Genomic DNA, 23,294 nt, shown 5'->3' with positions numbered 1-23,294 from the left:
TTCCATGTTATGTTTAAACTTTTTAAAATTCTGTCTTTTAAGTTTTCCTTCTGAATAAGTCCATGATTTCTGGTTTAAATGTCACTGCATCATTCCTTTATTTACTTGTAAGCTTGTCCCTTTTTATCAAATGAAGAAGAGAATGTTTATGTTTTTAAAAGACCAGAGTAGGGTTCATATTGTGGAAGTGCATTCATGAATCTTTGGGGTAGTCATAAGTTAGCTAAGTTGGTTCAACCACAAGGCTAGGAAGATAACTATCTACCCTGAAAACTTGACTTTGGATATACTCATGAGACTAAGATAATAACAAGATCCTAAGAAAAGAAAAGGGAAAGAACAATGGAAGTGAAAAATAAAAGAAAAAGAGTAAGCAGCAAGGCTAGGCATCAATGGTTTTAATCTTGAGGCAAGTGTCTGTGGTGCTCCTGTGTGAGGGATCTACTTGGCTGAATAAGCTCTTAGGGGTGCTTTATCACTTCGTAACTTGGGTTAACTAACCCGGGATTATCAGCTGAAAATCCACTATCAAGAGTAACCCTCACTATAAAGCATTTAGTAACCCAAAGAGGTGCTGGACCCCAAGGTCTCAAGAAAAGAAAATAAATAAACTATATGCCTGTGGTGTGTATGTATGGGGGAGAGACTTGAGGGAGTAAGTCCTTAGGGGTGCTTCAACACCTAGCACCTTGAACCAACTGGTTCGGGAGTGTTGGCTGAAAGCTTATCTTAAAGAGTTGCCCCCTTACAGAGCACTTAGCCTAAATAACACAAATAACCCTTGAAATAACAATAAAAGGATCAATGAATAAAAGTCTCATGAGATATAAACAAAGTAAGTGTTTAGGGACATGATAAAGGTCTGAAAGCCAGTAATGGAATGAACCTAAGTTGCTATGCATGAAACCACCATAAAATCAGTAATATGACTTCCACAAGAATGACTCATTCCTCTGGATATTCCATTCATCATTCTCTTGTTCCAGTACTTGCTTAGGGACAAGCAAGCTTTAAGTTTGGTGTTGTGATGCCAGGGCATCTTGGCCAGTTTCACTGGCCTTTTCTTTACTGTTTTTAGGTTAGTTTCATGCATTTCTTTAGGAAATAAGCTAGTTTTGGGTAAATATTCACTTATGCCTTGACTCAAGCATACATTGTGCATTTTACATGATTTCATGAGGATTTTGCATAAGTTTAGTGACAAATATTATGTTGCATTACTCATGACTTGGACTAGAGCTTTGATGCACTTTGTTGCTTGATTTCAGGACCAAAAAGAAGCAAGAAAAGGGGAGGTAACTTGCAAGATTAATGAGAAAAGTGATTGCCAATAACACTCTCAAAAGCCATCAATGCCCACGTTAGAGAGTCACGTTAACCAAGTTAACGTGAACTCTAACGTGGAGAAAAGAAGTTGAGCCAATGTTAGTGACACTCAACATTGTCACTAACGTTGGCAATTACTCATAAGTGGCCACGTTAACCTAGTTAACGTGGCCTCTAACGTTAAGGGGGAGGGAGAGAAGCCAACGTTAGTGACACTCAATATTGTCACTAACATTGGCCTATGGTGCTAAGTACCACGTTAACTCCCACGTTAACTTGGTTAACGTGGAAACTAATGTAGAGGATGAAGAGTTGTCGACAACGTTAGTGACACTCAACATTGTCACTAACGTTGAAGCAACCACACAACCCCCAAGAGTCACGTTAAATTCCACGTTAACTTGGTTAACATGGAAGCTAACGATGAGAAATGAAGGATGAGCCAACGTTAGTGACACTCAACATTGTCACTAATGTTGGGATGGCTAAAAGATGGCCACGTTAGAAGCCACGTTAACATAGTTAACGTGGACTCTAACGTGAGACCTAGGGGCACATTGGAACGTTAGTGACAATGTTGAATGTCACTAACATTCTCGAAGGATGGCAAAGGCCACCTTAGAAGCCACGTTAACCTAGTTAACGTGAGCTTTAACGTGAAGCAAGAAGGGGCACACTGGAACGTTGGTGACAATGTTGAGTGTCACTAACGTTCTCGAAGGTTGACAAGGCAACGTTAAAAGCCATGTTAACCTAGTTAACGTGGGTTTTAACGTAAGGCAAAAGGGGTGAATTGGAACATTAGTGACAATGTTAAGTGTCACTAACGTTCCCGAACTTGGACTTTCACTAAATGATTAACACTCCTTACGCCCTGAGCTTAAGTCTCTGCCCACTCCGCACTTTCTCTCTGCAAGCAAAGCCAAGCCCAAATAAAGAAAGGAACTGCTTCAAACTCAAGATCCAAAGGCCCAAGACTTGAAGAGTGAACTAGAAGCTGAGAAGAGTAGTATATATAGGAGTAGCTTTGAATTGTAAAATAGTTCTGGAGGTTGAAGAACCACTCTCTGTATTTTACTTTCTTTGCAATTTCTAGTTTTATGATGTATTCTCCATCTTTGTTTTCATTTTCAAGAGCAATGAACAACTAAACCCCTTTCATTGGGTTAGGGAGCTCTGTTGTAATTTGATGGATCAATACTAATTTTCATTGTTCTTCTTCTATCTTTCCTCTTGATTTTACTTGAAAGCTTTCGATCTTCATCCAACTGAGTAGTTATCTTGGAAGAGAAGCTATTCAAACTTGGATCTCTTTTGAACCTTGGAAGAGGAATGAAGAGATCAAGCTAGAAATGCTTTCTCATGCTGGACCAAATTGGGTTTGGATGGGTATGTGATTGTAACCCTCTCAATACTTGGTTTGGGAAATGCATGTGGTATAATCAGTGACCACACTTCATCTCTTCTCATGAGCAATTGACCAAGGAATTGGCTATTGATCAAGATTTGACAGATTTAATTGCAAGGAATTGCAATTCAATCACTTAAGATTGCCAAGGAGATCAATGAGTGCATTGATTGAGGAAGAGATGAAAATGAACTTGATCCGGAGAATTGCAACATCTCCTAAGCCCAATGAACTCCCCATCTCTAATCTTACCCATTCTCTTTAATTTCTGTGATTTACTTTTATGAGCAAATCCCCCATTCCCATTTATAATTCTGCAATTTATTTTCAGTCATTTACTTCCAGTCCTTTAATTCTAGCATTTACTTTTCTGTTATTTACATTCCCGCCATTTTATTTTCTGCAACTCTCAACCCAATTTCTGGATTCGCTCAACTAGAACATTCTTCTAATTAAAGTTGCTTGATCAATCAATCCCTGTGGGATTCGACCTCACTCTATTGTGAGTTTTTACTTGACGACAACTTCGGTACACTTGCCGAAGGAAGATTTGTTGAGAGACAAGTTTTCCCCGTATCAGTTGTCAGTCACGCGTTCATTGGTGAGAATGATGATGAGTGTCACGGATCATCACATTCATCAAGTTGAAGAACGAATGAATATCTTGGAGAAGAAATAGACTTGAGTTGAATAGAAAAACAATAGTACTTGTATTAATTCATGAAGAACAGCAGAGCTCCACACCTTAATCTATGGTGTATAGAAACTCCACCGTTGAAAATACATAAGAACAAGGTTCAGGCATGGCCGTGAGGCCAGCCTCCAAACGTGCATAAGACTCTCAAAGATCAAAAGTTTATCAAGTGTGAAAATACAATAGCAAAATGTCCTATTTATAGAGAACTAGTAGCCTAGGGTTTACAGAAATCAGTAATTAATGCAGAAATCTTCTTCTGGGCCCACTTGGTGTGTGCTTGGGCTGAGCATTGAAGCTTTCATGTGTAGAGACTTTTCTTGGAGTTAAACGCCAGCTTTTGTGCCAGTTTGGGCGTTTAACTCTAGCTTTTGTGCCAGTTTTGGAGTTAAACGCCAGAATTCTTGGGCTGACTTGGAACGCCTGTTTGGGCCATCAAATCTCGGGTAAAGTATAGACTATTATATATTGATGGAAAGCCCAGGATGTCTACTTTCCAAAGCAATTGAGAGCGCGCCAATTGGGCTTCTGAAGCTCCAGAAAATCCACTTTGAGTGCAGGGAGGTCAGAATCCAACAGCATCTGCAGTCCTTTTTCAGTCTCTGAATCAGATTTTTGCTCAGGTCCCTCAATTTCAGCCAGAAAATACCTGAAATCACAGAAAAATACACAAACTCATAGTAAAGTCCAGAAGTGTGATTTTTAAATAAAAACTAATAAAAATATAATAAAAACTAATTAAAATATACTAAAAACATACTAAAAACAATGCCAAAAAGCGTATAAATTATCCGCTCATCACAACACCAAACTTAAATTGTTGCTTATCCCCAAGCAACTGAAAATCAAATAGGATAAAAAGAAGAGAATATACAATGAATTCCAAAAACATCTATGAAGATCAGTATTAATTAGATGAGCGGGGCTTTTAGCTTTTTGCCTCTGAACAGTTTTGGCATCTCACTTTATCCCTTGAAGTTCAGAATGATTGGCATCTATAGGAACTCAGAATCCAGATAGTGTTATTGATTCTCCTAGTTAAGTATGTTGATTCTTGAACACAGCTACTTTATGAGTCTTGGCCATGGCCCTAAGCACTTTGTTTTCCAATATTACCACCAGATACATAAATGCCACAGACACATAATTGGGTGAACCTTTTCAGATTGTGACTCAGCTTTGCTTAGAGTCCCCAATTAGAGGTGTCCAGGGTTCTTAAGCACACTCTTCTTTTTGCTTTGAACCTCGACTTTAACCGCTCAGTCTCAAGTTTTCACTTGACACCTTCACGCCACAAGCACATGGTTAGGGACAGCTTGGTTTAGCCGCTTAGGCTAGGATTTTTATTCCTGTGGGCCCTCCTATCCACTGATGCTCAAAGCCTTGGATCGTTTTTATCACCCTTGCCTTTTGGTTTAAAGGGGTATTGGCTTTTTCTGCTTGCTTTTTTTTTTTTTGCAAGCTTTTCACTGCTTTTTCTTGCTTCAAGAATCAATTTTATGATTTTTCAGATCAGCATATAACATTTCTCCTTTTCCTTTCATTCTTTCAAGAGCCAACAATTTTAACATTCATAAACAATCAAATTCAAAAATATGCACTGTTCAAGCATTCATTCAGAAAAACAATAGCATTGCCACCATATCAAAATAATTAAACTGTTTTAAAATTTGAAATTCATGCACTTCTTTTTCTTTTTCAATTAAAAATATTTTTCATTTAAGAAAGGTGATGGATTCATTTTCATAGCTTTAAGGCATAGACACTTAGACACTAATGATCATGTAATAAAGACACAAACATAGATAAACATAAAGCATAATTTTTGAAAAACAGGAAAATAAAGAACAAGGAAGTTAAAGAACGAGTCCACCTTAGTGATGGCGGCTTGTTCTTCCTCTTGAAGATCTTATGGAGTGCTTGAGCTCCTCAATGTCTCTTCCTTGCCTTTGTTGCTCCTCTCTCATGGTTCTTTGATCTTCTCTAATTTCATGGAGGAGGATGGAATGCTCTTGGTGCTCCACCCTTAGTTGTCCCATGTTAGAACTTAATTCTCCTAGGGAGGTGTTAATTTGCTCCCAATAGATTTGTGGAGGAAGATGTATCCCTTGACGTATCTCAGATATTTCATGATGAGGAATTTCCTCATGCTCTTGATGAGGTTCTCTTGTTTTCTCCATCCTTTTCTTAGTGATGGGCTTGTCCTCATCAATGAGAATGTCTCCCTCTATGTCAATTCCAACCGAATTGCAAAGGTGACAAATGAGATGAGGGAAGGCTAACCTTGCCAAAGGAGAGGACTTGTCCGCCACCTTGTAGAGTTCTTGGGATATAACCTCATGAACTTTCACTTCCTCTCCAATCATGATGCTATGTATCATGATAGCCCGGTCTATAGTAGCTTCGGACCGGTTGCTAGTGGGAATGATTGAGCGTTGGATGAACTCCAACCATCCCCTAGCGACGGGCTTGAGGTCATGCCTTCTTAGTTGAACCGGCTTCCCTCTTGAATCTCTCTTCCATTGAGCGCCCTCTTCACATATGTCCATGAAGACTTGGTCCAACCTTTGATCAAAGTTGACCCTTCTAGTGTAGGGGTGTGCATCTCCTTGCATCATAGGTAAGTTGAATGCCAACCTTACATTTTCCGGACTAAAATCCAAGTATTTCCCTCGGACCATTGTAAGCCAATTCTTAGGGTCCGGGTTCACACTTTGATCATGGTTCTTGGTGATCCATGCATTGGCATAGAACTCTTGAACCATTAAGATTCCAACTTGTTGAATAGGGTTGGTGAGAACTTCCCAACCTCTTCTTCGGATCTCCGGATACTCATTCTTTTTGAGCTTGAAAGGGACCTCGGGGATCACTTTCTTCTTGGCCACAACTTCATAGAAGTGGTCTTGATGCACCCTTGAGAGGAATCTCTCCATCTCCCATGACTCGGAGGTGGAAGCTTTTGCCTTTCCTTTCCTCTTTCTAGAGGTTTCTCTGGCCTTTGGTGCCATAAATGGTTATGGAAAAACAAAAAAAGCTTTAGCTTTTACCACACCAAACTTAGAAGGTTTGCTCATCCTCGAGCAAAAGAAGAAAGAAGAGAGTAGAAGAAGAAGAAATAGAGGAGATGGAGTGGGCTTTGTGTTTCGGCCCTTATGGGTGGGTTTGGGAGGGAAAGTGGTTTGAATTTGAGTGGTGAGATAGGTGGAGTTTTATGAAGGATGGATGTGAGTTGTAACAACCCTGATTTTCGAGTACGCGAGATCATTTCTGAATACACGGATTTCTCCGAAAGATCAGTAAAGGGAATACCTCTTCTGTATCATCAAGCATCTCAATCCTCATTGTCATTATATTATCTTTAACTCAGGACCTTAGTTGAGACAAGCTCGATAACGCGGTCACGAAGAACCTAGTTTTTGAACCGTATCGGTTAAGGGTTTTGATTCGGTTTTTCGTAAATAGTCTCAGTTACCGGACTCGATTTATGAGAGGAGAGAGATAATAGTATAATATTATCATTATATTAGTATTAGAAAATACTTGAATGATATTATAAGGTTACCTGGTCTGTTTTAGTTAAAAACATAAAATCGGTTTAACCGGGTTTACGGTTTACTGGTGCAGCTTAGCACCAGCACTCTCTGATGACTTTAGCAATGCTAAGGCCTCATTATACATGTTTTATTCTCAAAATAAATATGTTACTAGTGTCATTTATGCTAGTAGCTCAGAAAATAATTTTTAGAGATGTTTTTACAAGTGTTCCGATACATCTAGTTTTAGTAGTTATACACCTGAGATATTTTAATATTATTTTAATCCACCTCCAATCCAACCAATCACAACTCACCTTACACCCGCAAGACCCCCAAGGCTGTCTCATTTCATCATTTTGGCCGAAAATAACAAGAGAGAAAAGAGAGAAACTTTCATGAACACTTAATCTTCAAAGCATGATTTCTTCTGAACCAAAACTCAAATCAAAACTCCGATTTCACCAAAATGATCCTCTCTTCTTCCTCTACATAACCATGTAACTTATCAAGGATGGAAATAAGGTGAGATGGCTGTCTCCCTCCCATTTCAATTCGGTTTTCAAGGAAAACCATGCAAAACATGTATTTTCTTGATGTTCTTCCTCAGGAATCTTGCTTAACCTGACTTGAGGGCCAAGAAACATGAATTTCCAGTAAGTCTAAGGTGAGATATCTCTTCCTAACATACTGAGTGAGTTTTGGTCAGTTGAGAGTTTTTGGATTTAAAGTTGTTCTGGATGTGATTTAGGAGGAAAAAGTGCTTAAGGACCACCTGAAAGTTTAACCGAATTAGGAGCGGCAAAACCAGGTAGGGTGTCACGAAATTAATCTTGATTATTTGTGTTTGAGTTGTGTGAATGTTGTATAAATTGGCTGTGCTAAAAATTGGTTGCTTATATGATTGATTCTTGGTGAAAATTTGGTGAAATTTTGATGAAATTTGATGAAATTCAAGCTTTAAAGTTCATGTTCTTGGGCAGCTGGAAAAACGAAACCCTAAGCTTAAATTGAGGTTCAATTTGTGTTGAAATCATGTAGAAAAGATGGGGTTTTAGTGGCTGCTAATTTATTATGAATTATAGTAAAAATCGGTTGCTGAAAAGACCGAAAAACGGGTAAAAACAGAGAAAGAATCTGAAGAATTTATGAAGAACATGAAGAACACTTTGAGTGTGATGAAGAATAATGAAGAACACCTTTTTGGATTCATAAAAAGGCAAGGAAGTAATTAATTTGGTGTTTGGGGGGTTATTTGGTAATTTCTGAAAGTTAGGGTGGTAAAAGTAGAAATATTAAAAGTTACGGGTGGTAAAAAGTGAATTTTAAAGGTTAAAAGTAAAAGTTAAGTTAATTTTCGAAAATTTAATGATAAAATAATAAAAAATAATAAAATATTAAATAATAATATTTAATTAAAAATAATATTTTAATAAAAATAATAAAAATAATAAAATAATGCAGAAAAGGCAGTTTTCTGTAAAAGCTTTAGAAAGACAACTTTAAGCGCAGAATCTCATAATTACCTTCATAAAACACTTAGGGAGTGGTAAAAACATATTAGTGAGGCAAAGATAAATAAAAGATAAAAAGTTAAAGAAAAGATAAAAATCGAAGAAAAAGTCTGTAAAGTTTTAATGACAGAAAAACAGACAGAGACTAGTGAATGAACTAGGACAACATAGTTAGTCCTGGAATTGCGAATAGGGTTAGGTATTATATGAAAAGTTAAACTGTTTCAGTATAGACTTAGTGAACCTATACTTGGGACAGACTAACTATTCATACCGAAATTTACATAAGCTTTAAATACATACGTTAAACAGAGAAATCAGAGCAGAGTAAAGAAACACAGAGAACAGAGTAACCAGAGCAGAATAAAGGGATACAGAGAAAAGAGTAATCAGAGCAAAGTAGAAAGACAAAGAGAAAAGAGTAATGTGATAAAGAGAATGATGATGAATAATGAGAATGATGAAAGATGTAAAGTTTGTACAGTATGATTGAACAGAGAAAGAAAGAGGTACTGCATAAAAATGTGAAAATGATGATGAATAATGAGAATGATGATGAATGATGATAATGAGAATGATTATGTGATGATTTGTTGCTTGAGGCAACCCAAGAGATATTTATTTGTTGCTTGAGGCAACCCAAGAGATGTGTTTATTCATTTGTTGCGTTAAGGCAACTCCAGATATACTTGTATGATCATCTGCTGTAGTGAGGTAATCAGATAGATAATGGTGTGATCACTGAGAACGCTTTCCTACGGTACAGATCCATATTTTATTTCTGTAAGGCAGAGGGGTTATTTCCTGCTACAGAGGTACCGTGACCACCTGTTCCATTTCTGTAGTGGCAGAGGGGTTATTTCCTGTATACAGAAGGTGTGTCGAACGTGTTATTTCCTGCGTGCAGTGGACCCTGTGGTGGCAGAGGGGTTATTTCCTGTACACAGGGGTATAGCCAATAGGAAAGCCTTATCCAGACAGAGGTTGCTGGATAACGTCGGGAGCGGGTTAGTAACCGACAGATGAGCTCATTACCTGCGCTAGGGCTAGACATGCATCATATTTGGTTGCGCATTTCCTCCGTTATGATTGTTGTTTGAATGTATGCCTTCTTTGTTTTCATTCTATTCTCTGTGTCTGTGTTTTGTTTTCTTGTATTCTTTTGTTTGTGTTTTGCTTTCTGTTTTCTTTATTTTCTCTATTTATCTGTTTTTTCTGTCTACTGCTTCTCGGTATTCTGCTATTTATATGCTAAACAACACGGAATTAATGAACGTAACTAATAACCCCGGTCCTACTAAGAACTCCCCAGTTCTTACCCCTTCTCTCTCCCTTCCCCCTTCAGATGGAAGCATGAGTACCCTTCCGTAGTTCGCTGACGATCGTTCACAAAAAGGATTCCACTCTAAATAGTCTTCTGAGTCTAGAGTGAACTCCGTTACCTGTTTATATGTATATACTATGAGGCCAGCCAACGTCTGCACCCCGCTTTTCTGCAAACTTTAGCCTAAGTCCTCCGTACGATGTTGCTGTTATGTGGCCACTCGATGAAGTACTTGAGAGACGCTCTTTGATGACATATGATCGTGCAGAGGAGTAGCAGATGATGTTCTACCTTTTGGTGACGTTCCACCTGACTTGAGTTTTGAAGACTTAGAGAGTACTTTCCCTCGCTTTAGTAGTTTAGAGGGAATAGGTGAGTATAGAGTCTAGGCTAGCCTGGGCGCCAGCTTAGGGACTTCTTGAACAGGTCAGGGCCTAGGATGTTGTATGTATATATATGTATATATATGTATATAGTTATTATTTAGCTATATCTAGGGGTGTTCTAACTAACAATCTATACTCTAACAAAGGCTGGATCACTAAATGTTGCTAGCTACTTGTGATGTATTTATGTGTGGTTGTTTATAACTGTTTTATCTGTTATTATTTGTGAATTGATTATAAATGATTCTGTCTATTAATCCAAATGTTTTCAAAAAAAAAAAATACACCTCACAAATTAACTACGTTTTTAACAATGAATCAGGCTCATATAATAAATAATAGATAATAATTAGGATGACAAATTGGTAGCACTCGGTTTCTGGTATGTCCTAGGCGTATTGAAAATTGGGTCGTTACATGAGTGGTGAAGAGAATGGTGGGATTTTATAGTTGAGGGGTTTTTGGGGAAGAGGTATTGAGGTGATTGGTGAATGGGTGAAGAAGAGAGAGAGTGGTGGGGTAGGTGGGGATCCTGTGGGGTCCACAGATCCTGAGGTGTCAAGGATATCTCATCCCTGCACCATGTGGCGTGCAAAATGCCCCTTGCTGCCAATCCTGGCGTTAAACGCCAGGCTGCTGCCCATTTCTGGCATTTAACGCCAGCTTCTTGCCCATTCTTGGCGTTAAACGCCAATCTGGTGCCCTTTTCTGGCGTTAAACGCCCAGAATGGTGCCAGACTAGGCGTTTAACGCCCATTCTGCTACCTTTACTGGCGTTTAAACGCCAGTAAGTTTCTCCTCCATGGTGTTCTATTTTTCATTCTGTTTTTTCTTTTGTTTTTGCTTTTTCAATTGTTTTTGTGACTTCTCATGATCATCAACCTATAGAAAACATAAAATAACAAAATAAAATAGAAATTTAACATAGATAAGTAAAAATTAGGTTACCTCCCAACAAGCGCTTCTTTAATGTCAATAGCTTGACAGTGGCTCTCATGGAGCCTCACAGATGTTCAGAGCAATGTTAGAACTTCCCAACACCAAACTTAGAGTTTGAATGTGGGGGTTCAACACCAAACTTAAAGTTTGGTTGTGGCCTCCCAACACCAAACTTAGAGTTTGACTGTGGGGGCTCTGTTTGACTCTGTATTGAGAGAAGCTCTTCATGCTTCCTCTCCATAGTTACAGAAGGATATCCTTGAGCTTTAAACACAAGGGAGTCTTCATTCACTTGAATGATCAATTCTCCTCTGTCAACATCAATCACAGCTTTTGCTGTGGCTAGGAAGGGTCTGCCAAGGATGATAGATTCATCCATACACTTCCCAGTTTCTAGGATTATGAAATCAGCAGGGATGTAATGGTCTTCAACCTTTACCAAGACATCCTCTACAAGTCCATAAGCCTGTTTCTTTGAATTGTCTGCCATCTCTAGTGAGATTCTTGTAGCTTGTACCTCAATGATCACTAGCTTCTCCATTACAAAGAGAGGCATAAGGTTTATGCTTGACCCTAGGTCACACAGAGCCTTCTCAAAGGTAATGGTGCCTATGGTACAAGGGATTGAGAACTTTCTAGGGTCCTGTCTCTTTTGAGGTAATCTCTGCCTAGTCAAGTCATCCTGTTCTTTGATGAGCAATGGAGGTTCATCCTCCCAAGTCTCATTACCAAACAACTTGGCATTTAGCTTCATGATTGCTCCAAGGTATTTAGCAACTTGCTCTTCAGTAACATCTTCATCCTCTTCAGAGGAAGAATACTCATCAGAGCTCATGAATGGCAAAAGTAAATTCAATGGAATCTCTATGGTCTCTGAATGAGCCTTAGATTCCCATGGTTCCTCATTAGGGAACTCCATGGAGGTCAGTGGGCGTCCATTGAGGTCTTCCTCAGTGGGAATCACTGCCTCTTCCTCCTCTCCATGTTCGGCCGTGTGGGTTGTGGTTATGGCCTTACACTCTCTTTTTGGATTCTCTTCTGTATTGCTTGGGAGAGTGCTAGGAAGGAGTTTAGTAATTTTCTTACTCAGCTGACCCAATTGTGTCTCCAAATTTCTAATGGAGGACCTTGTTTCAGTTATGAAACTTTGGGTGGTTTTGATTAGATCAGAGACCATTGTTGCTAAGTCAGAGTGGCTTTGCTTAGAATTCTCTATATGTTGCTGAGATGATGATGGAAAAGGCTTGCTATTGCTAAACCTGTTTCTTCCACCATTATTGTTGTTGAAACTTTGTTGAGGTCTCTGTTGATCCTTCCATGAGAGATTTGGATGATTTCTCCATGAAGGATTATAGGTGTTTCCATAGGGTTCTCCCATATAATTAACCTCTTCCATTGCTGGGTTCTCAGAATCATAAGCTTCTTCTTTAGAGGAAGCTTCCTTAGTACTGCCTGTAGTGATGCGGGGAAAACTTGTCTCTCAACAAATCTTCCTTCGGCAAGTGTACCGAAGTTGTCGTCAAGTAAAAACTCACAATAGAGTTAGGTCGAATCCCACAGGGATTGATTGATCAAGCAACTTTAATTAGAAGAATGTTCTAGTTGAGCGAATCCAGAAATTGGGTTGAGAGTTGCAGAAAATAAAATGGCGGAAATGTAAATAACAGAAAGGTAAATGCTAGAATTAAATGAATGGAAGTAAATGACTGAAAATAAATTACAGAATTATAAATGTGAATGGGGGATTTGCTCATAAAAGTAAATCACAAAAATTAAAGAGAATGGGTAAGATTAGAGATGGGGAGTTCATTAGGCTTAGGAGATGTTGCAATTCTCCGGATCAAGTTCAATTTCATCTCTTCCTCAATCAATGCACTCATTGATCTCCTTGGCAATCTTAAGTGATTGAATTATAATTCCTTGCAATTCAATCTCTCAAATCTTGATCAATAGCCAATTCCTTGGTCAATTGCTCATGAGAAGAGATGAAGTATGGTCACTGATTATACCACATGCATTTCCCAAACCAAGTATTGAGAGGGTTACAGTCACATACCCATCCAAACCCAATTTGGTCCAGCATGAGAAAGCATTTCTAGCTTGTTATCATTAGTTGGGGTTGCAATAGCCTCTACCCACTTGGAAACATAATCTACTGCCACCAGGATGTAATTGTTTGCATATGAGGTTGGGAATGGTCCCATGAAATCAATTCCCCACACATCAAACAGTTCAAGTTCCAAGATGACATTTTGTGGCATGGCGTTTCTTTTGGGCAGGTTTCCAGATCTTTGGCATTCATTGCAACTTTTTACTAGCTCTTTGGCATCCTTGAAAAGAGTGGGCCAAAAGAATCCGCTGTGTAACACCTTTGCTGCAGTTCTGTCCCCTCCAAAGTGCCCGCCATAGCATGAACCGTGGCAGTTCCACAGGACTTCTCTCCCTTCCTCTTCCGAGATACATCTTCTAAGAATTCCATCTGAACATTTCTTGAAGAGATATGGCTCGTCTCAGACAAAGTATTTTGCATCATTCATGAGCTTCCTCTTTTGATGTTTATTGATCCCTGGTGGTAATGCTCCAGTTGCCTTGAAATTTGCAATATCTGCGAACCATGGTGCTTTATGAACTGTCATCAACTGCTCATCAGGGAAGAGCTCGTTAACACTTGTATCATTTTCTCCACCTTGATCATGAGGGATTCTAGATAAGTGATCTGCCACCTTGTTCTCCACTCCCTTCTTGTCTCTAATTTCAATATCAAATTCCTGCAACAGTAAGATCCACCTTATTAGTCTTGGCTTCGATTCTTGCTTGGCAAACAAATATTTAAGTGCTGTGTGATCTGTAAAAACGATCACTTTAGCACCAATAAGGTATGATCTAAATTTGTCAAATGCAAAAACTATTGCTAGCAACTCCTTTTCAGTAGTAGTATAATTTCTTTGAGTTTTATTAAGGACTTTGCTAGCATAGTATATCACACGAACTAGGTTATCTTTCCTTTGTCCTAACACTGCCCCAACTGCAAAATCAGATGCATCGCACATCAATTCAAATGGTAGGTTCCAATCAGGTGGGGAAATGATAGGAGCAGAGGATAACCTCATTTTCAAATGTGTAAATGCTAGCATGCAGGTTTCATCAAAGATGAATGGTGTATCAGACACAAGGAGATTGCTTAAGGGCTTGGCTATCTTTGAAAAATCTTTAATAAATCTTCTGTAAAAACCAGCATGCCCTAAAAAACTTCTAATTGCCTTGACATCACTGGGTGGGGGTAGTTTTTCAATAAGTTCCACTTTAGCTCTATCAACCTCAATGCCTTGGTAAGAGACTTTGTGACCAAGGACTATTCCCCCTGTCACCATGAAGTGGCATTTTTCCCAGTTCAAGACCAAATTGGTCTCTTGGCACCTTTTTAATACCAAGGCGAGGTGATGTAGGCAACTAGGAAAAGAATCTCCGAATACCGAGAAATCATCCATAAAAACTTCAATGAATTTTTCTATCATATCTGAAAAGATAGAAAGCATGCAGCATTGGAAAGTTGCAGGGGCATTACATAACCTAAATGGCATGCATCTATAGGCAAACACTCCATACGGACAGGTAAATGAGGCTTTCTCTTGGTCTCTTGGATCAACCACTATTTGGTTGTAACCTGAATAACCGTCGAGAAAACAATAATAAGCGTGCCCTGCAAGTCTTTCCAACATCTGATCCATGAATGGAAGGGGAAAATGGTCCTTTCGTGTGGCCTCATTGAGCTTCCTGTAGTCTATGCACATCTGCCATCCTGTGACGGTCCTTGTAGGTATGAGCTCGTTCTTCTCATTGGTAACCACAGTGATTCCTCCCTTCTTTGGTACAACATGTATGGGGCTAACCCAAGGGCTGTCCGAAATTGGGTATATGACTCCTCCTTGCCAAAGCTTCATAACCTCTTTCTGTACCACTTCCTTCATGATTGGGTTCAGCCTTCTTTGGGATTGAATGGATGGCTTGGCGTCATCTTCCAACAGTATTTTATGCATGCATATGGCTGAACTGATTCCCTTCAAGTCAGCAAGGGTCCATCCAATGGCATCCTTATGCTCCCGCAGCACCTTGAGTAGCTCGTCCTCTTGATCTTGACTGAGGGATGAATTTATGATCACTGGGTAGTTTTCATTTTCTCCTAGATATGCATATTTGAGAGTGGGTGGCAATGCTTTGAGTTCAAGTTTGGGTGCCTCTGATTTTTCGCTCCCTTCCTTTGGTGCATCTGGTATGTGTGTTTCTGTTGTAGCTACCTCTTCACTTGATTCAGATTCTTCCTCCACCAATCTCTCGTTCTCTTCAGGTTCATCTTCTTCAAAATTCTCCTGCACTTCATCCTCAAGTGCATCTAACCTCATGCATTCCCCCAATTGTTCTGGTGGATAACTCATGGCCTTGAACACATTGAATGTCATCTTTTCATTGTGTAATCTAAGGGTGTGGTCACCCTTTTGAACATCAATGACAGCTCCAGCAGTAGCCAAGAATGGCCTTCCCAAAATGATGGAGGTTTTGGCGTCTTCCTGCATGTCCAGCACCACAAAATCTGCTGGGAATATGAAATCTCCTACTTTTACTAGCAAATCCTCCACTATCCCGTGAGGGAATTTGAACAATCGGTCTGCCAGTTGTAGAGCCATTTTTGTTGGTTTAGCCTCCTCAATTTTCATCTTTCTCATCATAGCTACTGACATCAAATTGATGCTGGCCCCTAAGTCACAAAGAGCCTTTTCTACTGTGATTTCTCCTATAATGCAAGGGATCTGAAAACTCCCAGGATCCTTCAGTTTCTGAGGTAGTTTATGCTGAATGATAGCACTGCACTCTTCAGTTAGTATCACAGTCTCATTGTTCTTCCAGCTTCTCTTCTTAGTCATTAGCTCCTTCAAAAACTTGGCATAAAGTGGCATTTGTTCTATGGCTTCAGCAAATGGTATGTTGATTTGTAGCTTCTTGAAGATTTCCAAAAATCTCAAGAACTGGTTGTCATCTTCCTTTTTCTTCAATAGCTGGGGGTATGGAGCTCTTGAGACGTTGAGTTGGGGTATCTTTTTCTCTTTCTGCAAACTTGGCGTGGGGGGTTGCATTCCATCTTGCTCTTCTTCCTTTTCAATTGAGCTTTCTTCTAGTGGTTTTTGGGGATGTTCCTTCAGTTCCTTCCCACTCCTAAGTGTGATAGCTTGACACTCCTCCCTTTTGCTTGAATGGGCATCATAGCAAAAATTGTGGTTCGGAAGCTGCTTAAAAAGATAGCTGATTTGTGTCTCCAGTTTTGTGATGACAGCATTTTGATTCTGCATGTTTGACTGCACTTCCTCTTTGAATGCTTTACTGTCTTGAATGTCTCTGCATATTCCTACAATGAAGGTTTCAATCTTAGAGAGCTTGTCATCAATTGATGAGTGATTCAGAGTAGATGTGCTGTTTTGGTTTTGATAAGTATGTGGAGAGTTGTTGTTGTGGGGGTGTTGAGATGTCCTCTGGGTGAATTGTTGGTGAGCTGCATTGTTGTTAGAGTTGTAACGTCTCTGGTCTTGGTTTTGATCTTGCTCACTTCCCCACCCAAAGTTCGGGTGATTTCTCCATCCAGGGTTGTAAGTCTTGGAGTATGGATCATAGTTTTTCCTTGGTAAATTTCCAATGTAGTTGGCTTGCTCCTGACTCCCTTCTGCTTCTTGGTTTACTCCTTCTTGTATTGTTGATGAAGTAGAGATTGCTGCTACTTGGTTCATCTCCATCTTCTTGGTGAGGTCAGCCAGCTGCTGGGTAATGAGCTTGTTTTGGGCCAACAGAGTATCTACATTGTTTAGCTCCATCACTCCTCTTGTGTTCCCTCTTTCGGAAGCATAGAAGTAGTCGTTTTCTGCTACTGTTTCAATAACATCTATAGCTTCCTCAATGGTCTTTTTCTTGTTCAAAGACCCTCCAGATGAATGGTCTACTGCCTTCTTTGACTCATAAGAGAGCCCTTCATAGAAAATGTGCAGCTGGACCCATTCGTTGAACATGTCAGGTGGACACCTCCTTGTTAAGTCCTTGAACCTCTCCCATGCTTCATACAGAGTCTCACCATCCTGTTGCCGGAAGGTTTGAACCTCAGCTCTCAGCCTATTGATTCGTTGAGGAGGGTAGAATCTTGCTAAGAATTTGTTCACCACATCCTCCCAAGTTGTCAAGCTCTCCCTTGGGAAGGATTCCAGCCACTTGGCTGCCTTGTCTCTGAGTGAGAAGGGAAATAAGAACAATCTATAGGCGTCAGGATGAACACCATTAGATTTCACTGTGTCACATATTCTCAGAAAGGTGGTCAAATGTTGGTTTGGATCTTCTTGAACACCTCCTCCAAACGAACAGTTGTTCTGAACAAGGGTGATGAGCTGTGGTTTAAGTTCAAAGTTGTTGGCATGGATTGTTGGCTTTTGGATGTTACTTCCACAATTGCCTGGGTTTGGATTGATGTAAGAGCCCAAAACTCTTCTATCCTCCCCAGCATGATTTGCTCCACCTCCTCTGCCACGGTTGTGAGTCTCTTCTTCATGATGATTTTCCATGTTTTCTTCCATGTTTGGTTCAAAGTATTCCTCAAACTGTTCCTCTTCTTCTTCAACACCAACTACTCATTTTCCTCTTGCCTCCCTCCTTAGTCTAAGGAAGGTTCTCTCTGGTTCAGAATCAAAGGAAGTTAAAGCCCCGCTTCTTCTCCCTGTCATACAACCAACAAGTACAAGCAGAGAAAATAGGTGCAGACAGTATTTGTGTCAGAGTTATTGTTAGTTGTGGGTGATGCAATATATCAAACAGTTAGTGGGTTAGCAACAGAATTGAAAATAACAAAGAAAAACAAACGGGTAGAGGGAGAAGGGAAGAAGTTTAACTAAAACAAAAAGTAAATCACTCAAACAGAAAAATGAAATTCACAAAATAAAATGCTCAATCTAGTGATCTTCCAATCTAATCATTGTTGATGCACAATCAATCCCCGGCAACGGCGCCATAAACTTGATGCGGGGAAAACTTGTCTCTCAACAAATCTTCCTTCGGCAAGTATACCGAAGTTGTCGTCAAGTAAAAACTCACAATAGAGTGAGGTCGAATCCCACAGGGATTGATTGATCAAGCAACTTTAATTAGAAGAATGTTCTAGTTGAGCGAATCCAGAAATTGGGTTGAGAGTTGCAAAAAATAAAATGGCGGGAATGTAAATAACAGAAAGGTAAATGCTGGAATTAAATGAATGGAAGTAAATGACTGAAAATAAATTGCAGAATTATAAATGGGAATGGGAGATTTGCTCATAAAAGTAAATCGCAGAAATTAAAGAGAATGGGTAAGATTAGAGATGGGGAGTTCATTGGGCTTAGGAGATGTTGCAATTCTCCGGATCAAGTTCATTTTCATCTCTTCCTCAATCAATGCACTCATTGATTGATGGGATATTTTCGTAGAGAAACGAATTTCTCCAAAACACCCAAATCTAACCGGCAAGTGCACCGGGTCGCATCAAGTAATAATAACTCACGGGAGTGAGGTCGATCCCACAGGGATTGAAGGATTGAGCAATTTTAGTTTAGTGGTTGATTTAGTCAAGAGAATCAAGATTTGGTTGAGAGATTTGTGATTTGCAGAATTTAAATTGCATAGAAAGTAAAGGGAATGGGTAATTGGCATGAAATTAAAGAGAACAGGAATTAAAGTGCTGAATCTTAAAGAACAAGAAATTAAATGGCAGAAACTTAGAACGCAAGAAATGTAAATTGCAAAATCTTAAAGTGCAAAAAATGTAAATGGCTTGAATTGTAAAGGGAATGGGGAGTTGGATTTGCAGAAATTAAACAAGGAAATGTAAAATTGCAACAAACAGAGAAGTAAAGAAGGACTTGAATCGAACCGGATCTTAAAACAAAAATGTAAATGAGCATGAAAACAGTAAACAGGGAATGGGAAATGGAAATTCCAGATCTCAGGACCCAAGAGACTAGAAAGCCAAGTCTAGATCTCAATGCCTTCCTAGATCCAATCAAGAGCAATTGCAAAGAAAATGTAAATTGCAAAGAAAGTAGATGAAAAGCAATTAACCGAAACTGAATTCAATTGTGCAGTAAAATTAAACAGAGATATCTTAGGATGAGATTGAAACAGAATTCCTTCAATTCTCCAACCCAAGATCCAAGACAATTGTAATTGAAATTGAAAGCAAGAAAACTAAGAGGAAGGGAATTCAATTCTCCTTCCCCGAGACTTAGAAATTAAAATTCACTCAACACCAAAAGCTCTCCGAAAACTCTCTATGAAAACTAAAAGAGAAAGCTCTCTTCAAAACTTAAATTCTAATCTATTTATACACTTTCTTCAAATGGTCTTCAAGCCTTCAATTGGGCCTTTGCTCTTGGTGGAATTGGGTTGAGAGAGGCCTTGGTTGATTGCTCTTGGAGTTTGGAGAAGAACCGAATTGAACCGGGTTGGAATCATGAAAGCTTGAGTAAAAGTTGGAGTAAAAGTTAGGGGTCTAACTTTTGCTCCAACTTTTCACATCAGCACCCTTGTTTTGCTGATACCAACGTTGGGGCAAAAGTTAGGGGTCTAACTTTTGCTCCAACGTTGGCCTCCCCTTGGTTATTCATGGCGCCAACGTTAGCCAAAAAGTTAGGGGGCTAACGTTGGCGCAAACTTTTGCTAGTCCAGGGAGTGTTTTTCATGTGCCAACGTTAGCCAAAAAGTTAGGGGGCTAACGTTGGCGCAAACTTTTTGTGCATCCAGGGAGTGTTTTTCATGCCAAAAGTTAGCCAAAAAGTTAGGGGTCTAACTTTTGCTCCAGCTTTTGCCCAAAAGTTAGCCAAAAAGTTAGGGGTCTAACTTTTGCTCCAGCTTTTACTTCCTAGTTCATAATTAATCCAAAAGTTTGAGCTAAAGTTTGAGGGCAAACTTTTGCTCAAACTTTTTGTTCTCTCTTCCTCCTAGCCCTTCCTTCTTGCATCAACCTTTCTCCAAGCTTTCTTCACCTATCATTAATCAACCAAACACATCAAAGCTATGCTCAAAATCATGAGATATTCATTCTTTCATAATATGTGACAATTATAGCACAAAACCTCATGAAATAGCATGAATTCATACATGGTTGATTAAATCAAAGGAAACAAGAAAATCTACCCAATTGGCTTGCTTTTGGCTCAAGAAAGTGCATAATTCAGTTGAAAACAAAAGAAAAAGGCTAGTGAAACTAGGCTAAGATGACTTGTCATCACAACACCAAACTTAAAGCTTGCTTGTCCCCAAGAAAGAAATGATTTATTGAGAAGAAAGAATGAAATGGAAGAGGATGTTCATGCTAGTAGAGTGTTATTGGTGGTTCATGGGGTTTTATGTGGATATGCACACACTCACCTCTTATTGACTCTTAAGCCTAGAAAACCTCCTTCAAGCTTCAAGTGACATACTGCTATGACCTCTCATTATTCCTTTATCCTTGGCTATTATCTTGTTCATGAGCTTTATTTGAGTGTCATGTATAGCAAGTTCATTTCCTTTCTTTATACTTGACACATTATTCACTATAGACACTTGGCTCACATTCCTTCTTAGAACATTGATGCCCAGCACCTCTTTGGGCTACTAAATGCCTTGTAGTTAGGTTGCTCTTGATAGTGGACTTTCAGCTGATGATCCCGGGTTAGTTAACCCAAGTCATCAAGTGTTGATGCACTCCAAAGAGCTTAATAATCCAAGCAGATCCTAATACAAAGACACCACAGGCATATATTCTAAGGTTCAAGCTATTGGTGTCCAACTTTGTTTCTTTTTGCTTTTCTTTTGTTCTGCCACTTCTTGGCTGTTTCTTTTTCTCCCCTTTTTTTCTTTCTTTTTGTTTTTCTTTCTAACCAAGGATTTTTTATTCAATTGAGATTCATAGACAGTAGCTACTTTCTACTTAAGAGGAGACATCCTAGTGTTCTTATTCATTAAAGGTGAGCTATTATACAATCACACACATACCACCACTTACTTTTATTTTACTTCTATCTAACAGAGAACTATCTCACTTCACATTCAAACATTTCTTTTATTGAATTGAAAATGCAGGGGACAAAGCATGCTTTTTTTGTTCAGTGAAGGTAAACACACAAGCACACACATAGACTAGCTTACTTATTCTAAGATAAACAAACATGATGCAAACCCTATTGATTATGATAACTACTTAAAGATGCAAGTACTACTTAAAACAGACACAATGCATGCTTTCTTAGTGATGAACAAGGAGCAAGTCCACCTTTTATTTGTCATGCTTTTTCTTTCTTCTTTCATAAACATGGTTGCTGGTGTTTCCTGTGTTCATGTCTGTTGTCTATTGATCCCGCCAGAAACCAGCTCTATTCATTGCTTCCTCTACTCTATCTTCAAGCTTCATTGCATTGCTTACTTCTATCTAACTTCTCCTTTTGAAGAATTCATCAAAAGTTGGAAAAGCTGGATCCATGTTGTGCAGATGCTCTCCAATATAGTTCAGCTTGATTTGACTATTTATGTTGTAGTCGGCTTGGACTTCATACCTTGCATCTTGGAGTGTTGTGAACTCTTTGAGAGCCCTCAAATTTTCAGCTTGCATTTGTTCCAACTTTCCAAATGATTCATGAGATTGAAAGGCATGTTCTTCTTGCATCACAAGGAATCTTGACTCGAATTCACTTTGTTTGTTCATCATTCTTAGCTCCCGTTCTTCTTGTGCTTGTTGGTTTTTCATGTATAGTGAGTGGTATTCCTCTTGCCTTTCTTGAATTCTCATGTACTGTTGTGATAATCTTTCAATTGCTTCCTGCATTTGAATCATGTCCAGATTGTTATGTAGAGGAATGTGCTGCTATTCATCCTCCTCTTGTGGCTCTTCTTCCTCTTGTAATTCTTCTCCCTCCATTGATTCCTCTCTTTCCCTTCTTCCATGTGGTCTTCGGCCTTGATGTGCTTCAGGAGCCATCATCATTCTCTCAATGGTTATAGGCATGCCTTGGCTTAACCACATTGGATTCTCCTCTTCCATTGGCACTTTAGCCTTTGCACACAACCTCCAAATGGTACTCGGATAGTACAACCAAGACCCAGCCGAATTCTTCTCGGCAAGCTTTTGAATGTCCTTTGCCAGAATTTCATGAACTTTCACCTCTCCTCCCATAATTATGCAATGCAACATAATAGCTCTATTCTTGTTAACTTATGAGGTGTTTACTGTGCCCAGAATTGATCTTTTCAACAACTCATACCATCCCTTTGCTTCCGGGGTGAGGTTAACTCTCTTCAAATACTTGTATTTATTCTTGTCATCTCCTTCCCACTCTGAGTTTTCCATACAAATATCTCTAGCAATCCCATCATAATCCGGATCACCATTTACCCTTTGGTGGTATCCCGGTTCACTAAAGCGAACTGATTTTAGTCCCAAGACTTTCTTGATTGCATCCGAGCTAAAATCTACTTCCACTCCCCGCACATAGCTCTTGTATGTTAGGGCCTCACTCATGTCAAGACTTGAGACATTGGCATAGAACTCTCTTATGATATTAGCATTGATTCGGGTGATTGGTGATATGAGTTCCTCCCACCTCCTCTTTCGAATTTTGTCCTTCATTTCTTGACATCCATCATCCGGCAGCAAGAATGGAATTTCTGGATATATCTTCTTCTGATTCATCCATTCAATTTGCATCTGATGGTACCGAGATTTGAATCTCCATTGGTCATATTCAGGGGTGCTCTCCTCCACCATGGGATCTTTCCCTCTTCTTCGTTTGGTTCTTGAGGAAGAGGCCATGATCACTTGGTTGTTTGAGACTCTTGAGGTTAAAGGGAGTGTGAAGAATGTTAGAGATTTTGATGTGTGTCTTGGAGAAAGATGAAATTTGAGGCCGAGCTTGTTATGATGAGAAATGATGAAGGGAAGTTTAAATGGTTGGAGTGCAGGGATTCGGTCACATACATGGCTTGGAGGTGGTATGTCATTTAAATGAACAATCAAGGGCTAGGATGCAATTAGATACCATGTGAATCAAAGGTGTGCATGTAGAGATGAATGAAGACAAAGCATTCCTTCTTCAATTGTCTCTGCCGTGATCATTTCAAGGAGTGGCAGATTCTCT

General features: G+C 39.3%; 1 non-coding gene across 1 annotated transcript; it reads left to right on the top strand.

The window, feature by feature from the left end:
- Positions 1-17,172: 17,172 nt before the first annotated feature.
- On the top strand, positions 17,173-17,276 carry LOC148580890 (small nucleolar RNA R71). Its single transcript, XR_015899116.1, has one exon. It is a non-coding gene; the product is annotated as a small nucleolar RNA R71 (small nucleolar RNA).
- The last annotated feature ends 6,018 nt before the right edge of the window (positions 17,277-23,294 follow it).

This window comes from Arachis ipaensis, chromosome B10, assembly GCF_059453495.1.
Source record: "Arachis ipaensis isolate K30076 ecotype BB chromosome B10, ASM5945349v1, whole genome shotgun sequence".
In the NCBI taxonomy this organism is placed as follows: Eukaryota; Viridiplantae; Streptophyta; class Magnoliopsida; order Fabales; family Fabaceae; genus Arachis; species Arachis ipaensis.
The sequence above is the reverse complement of the archived record's forward strand: the minus strand, read 5'-3'. Positions and strand labels throughout refer to the sequence as shown.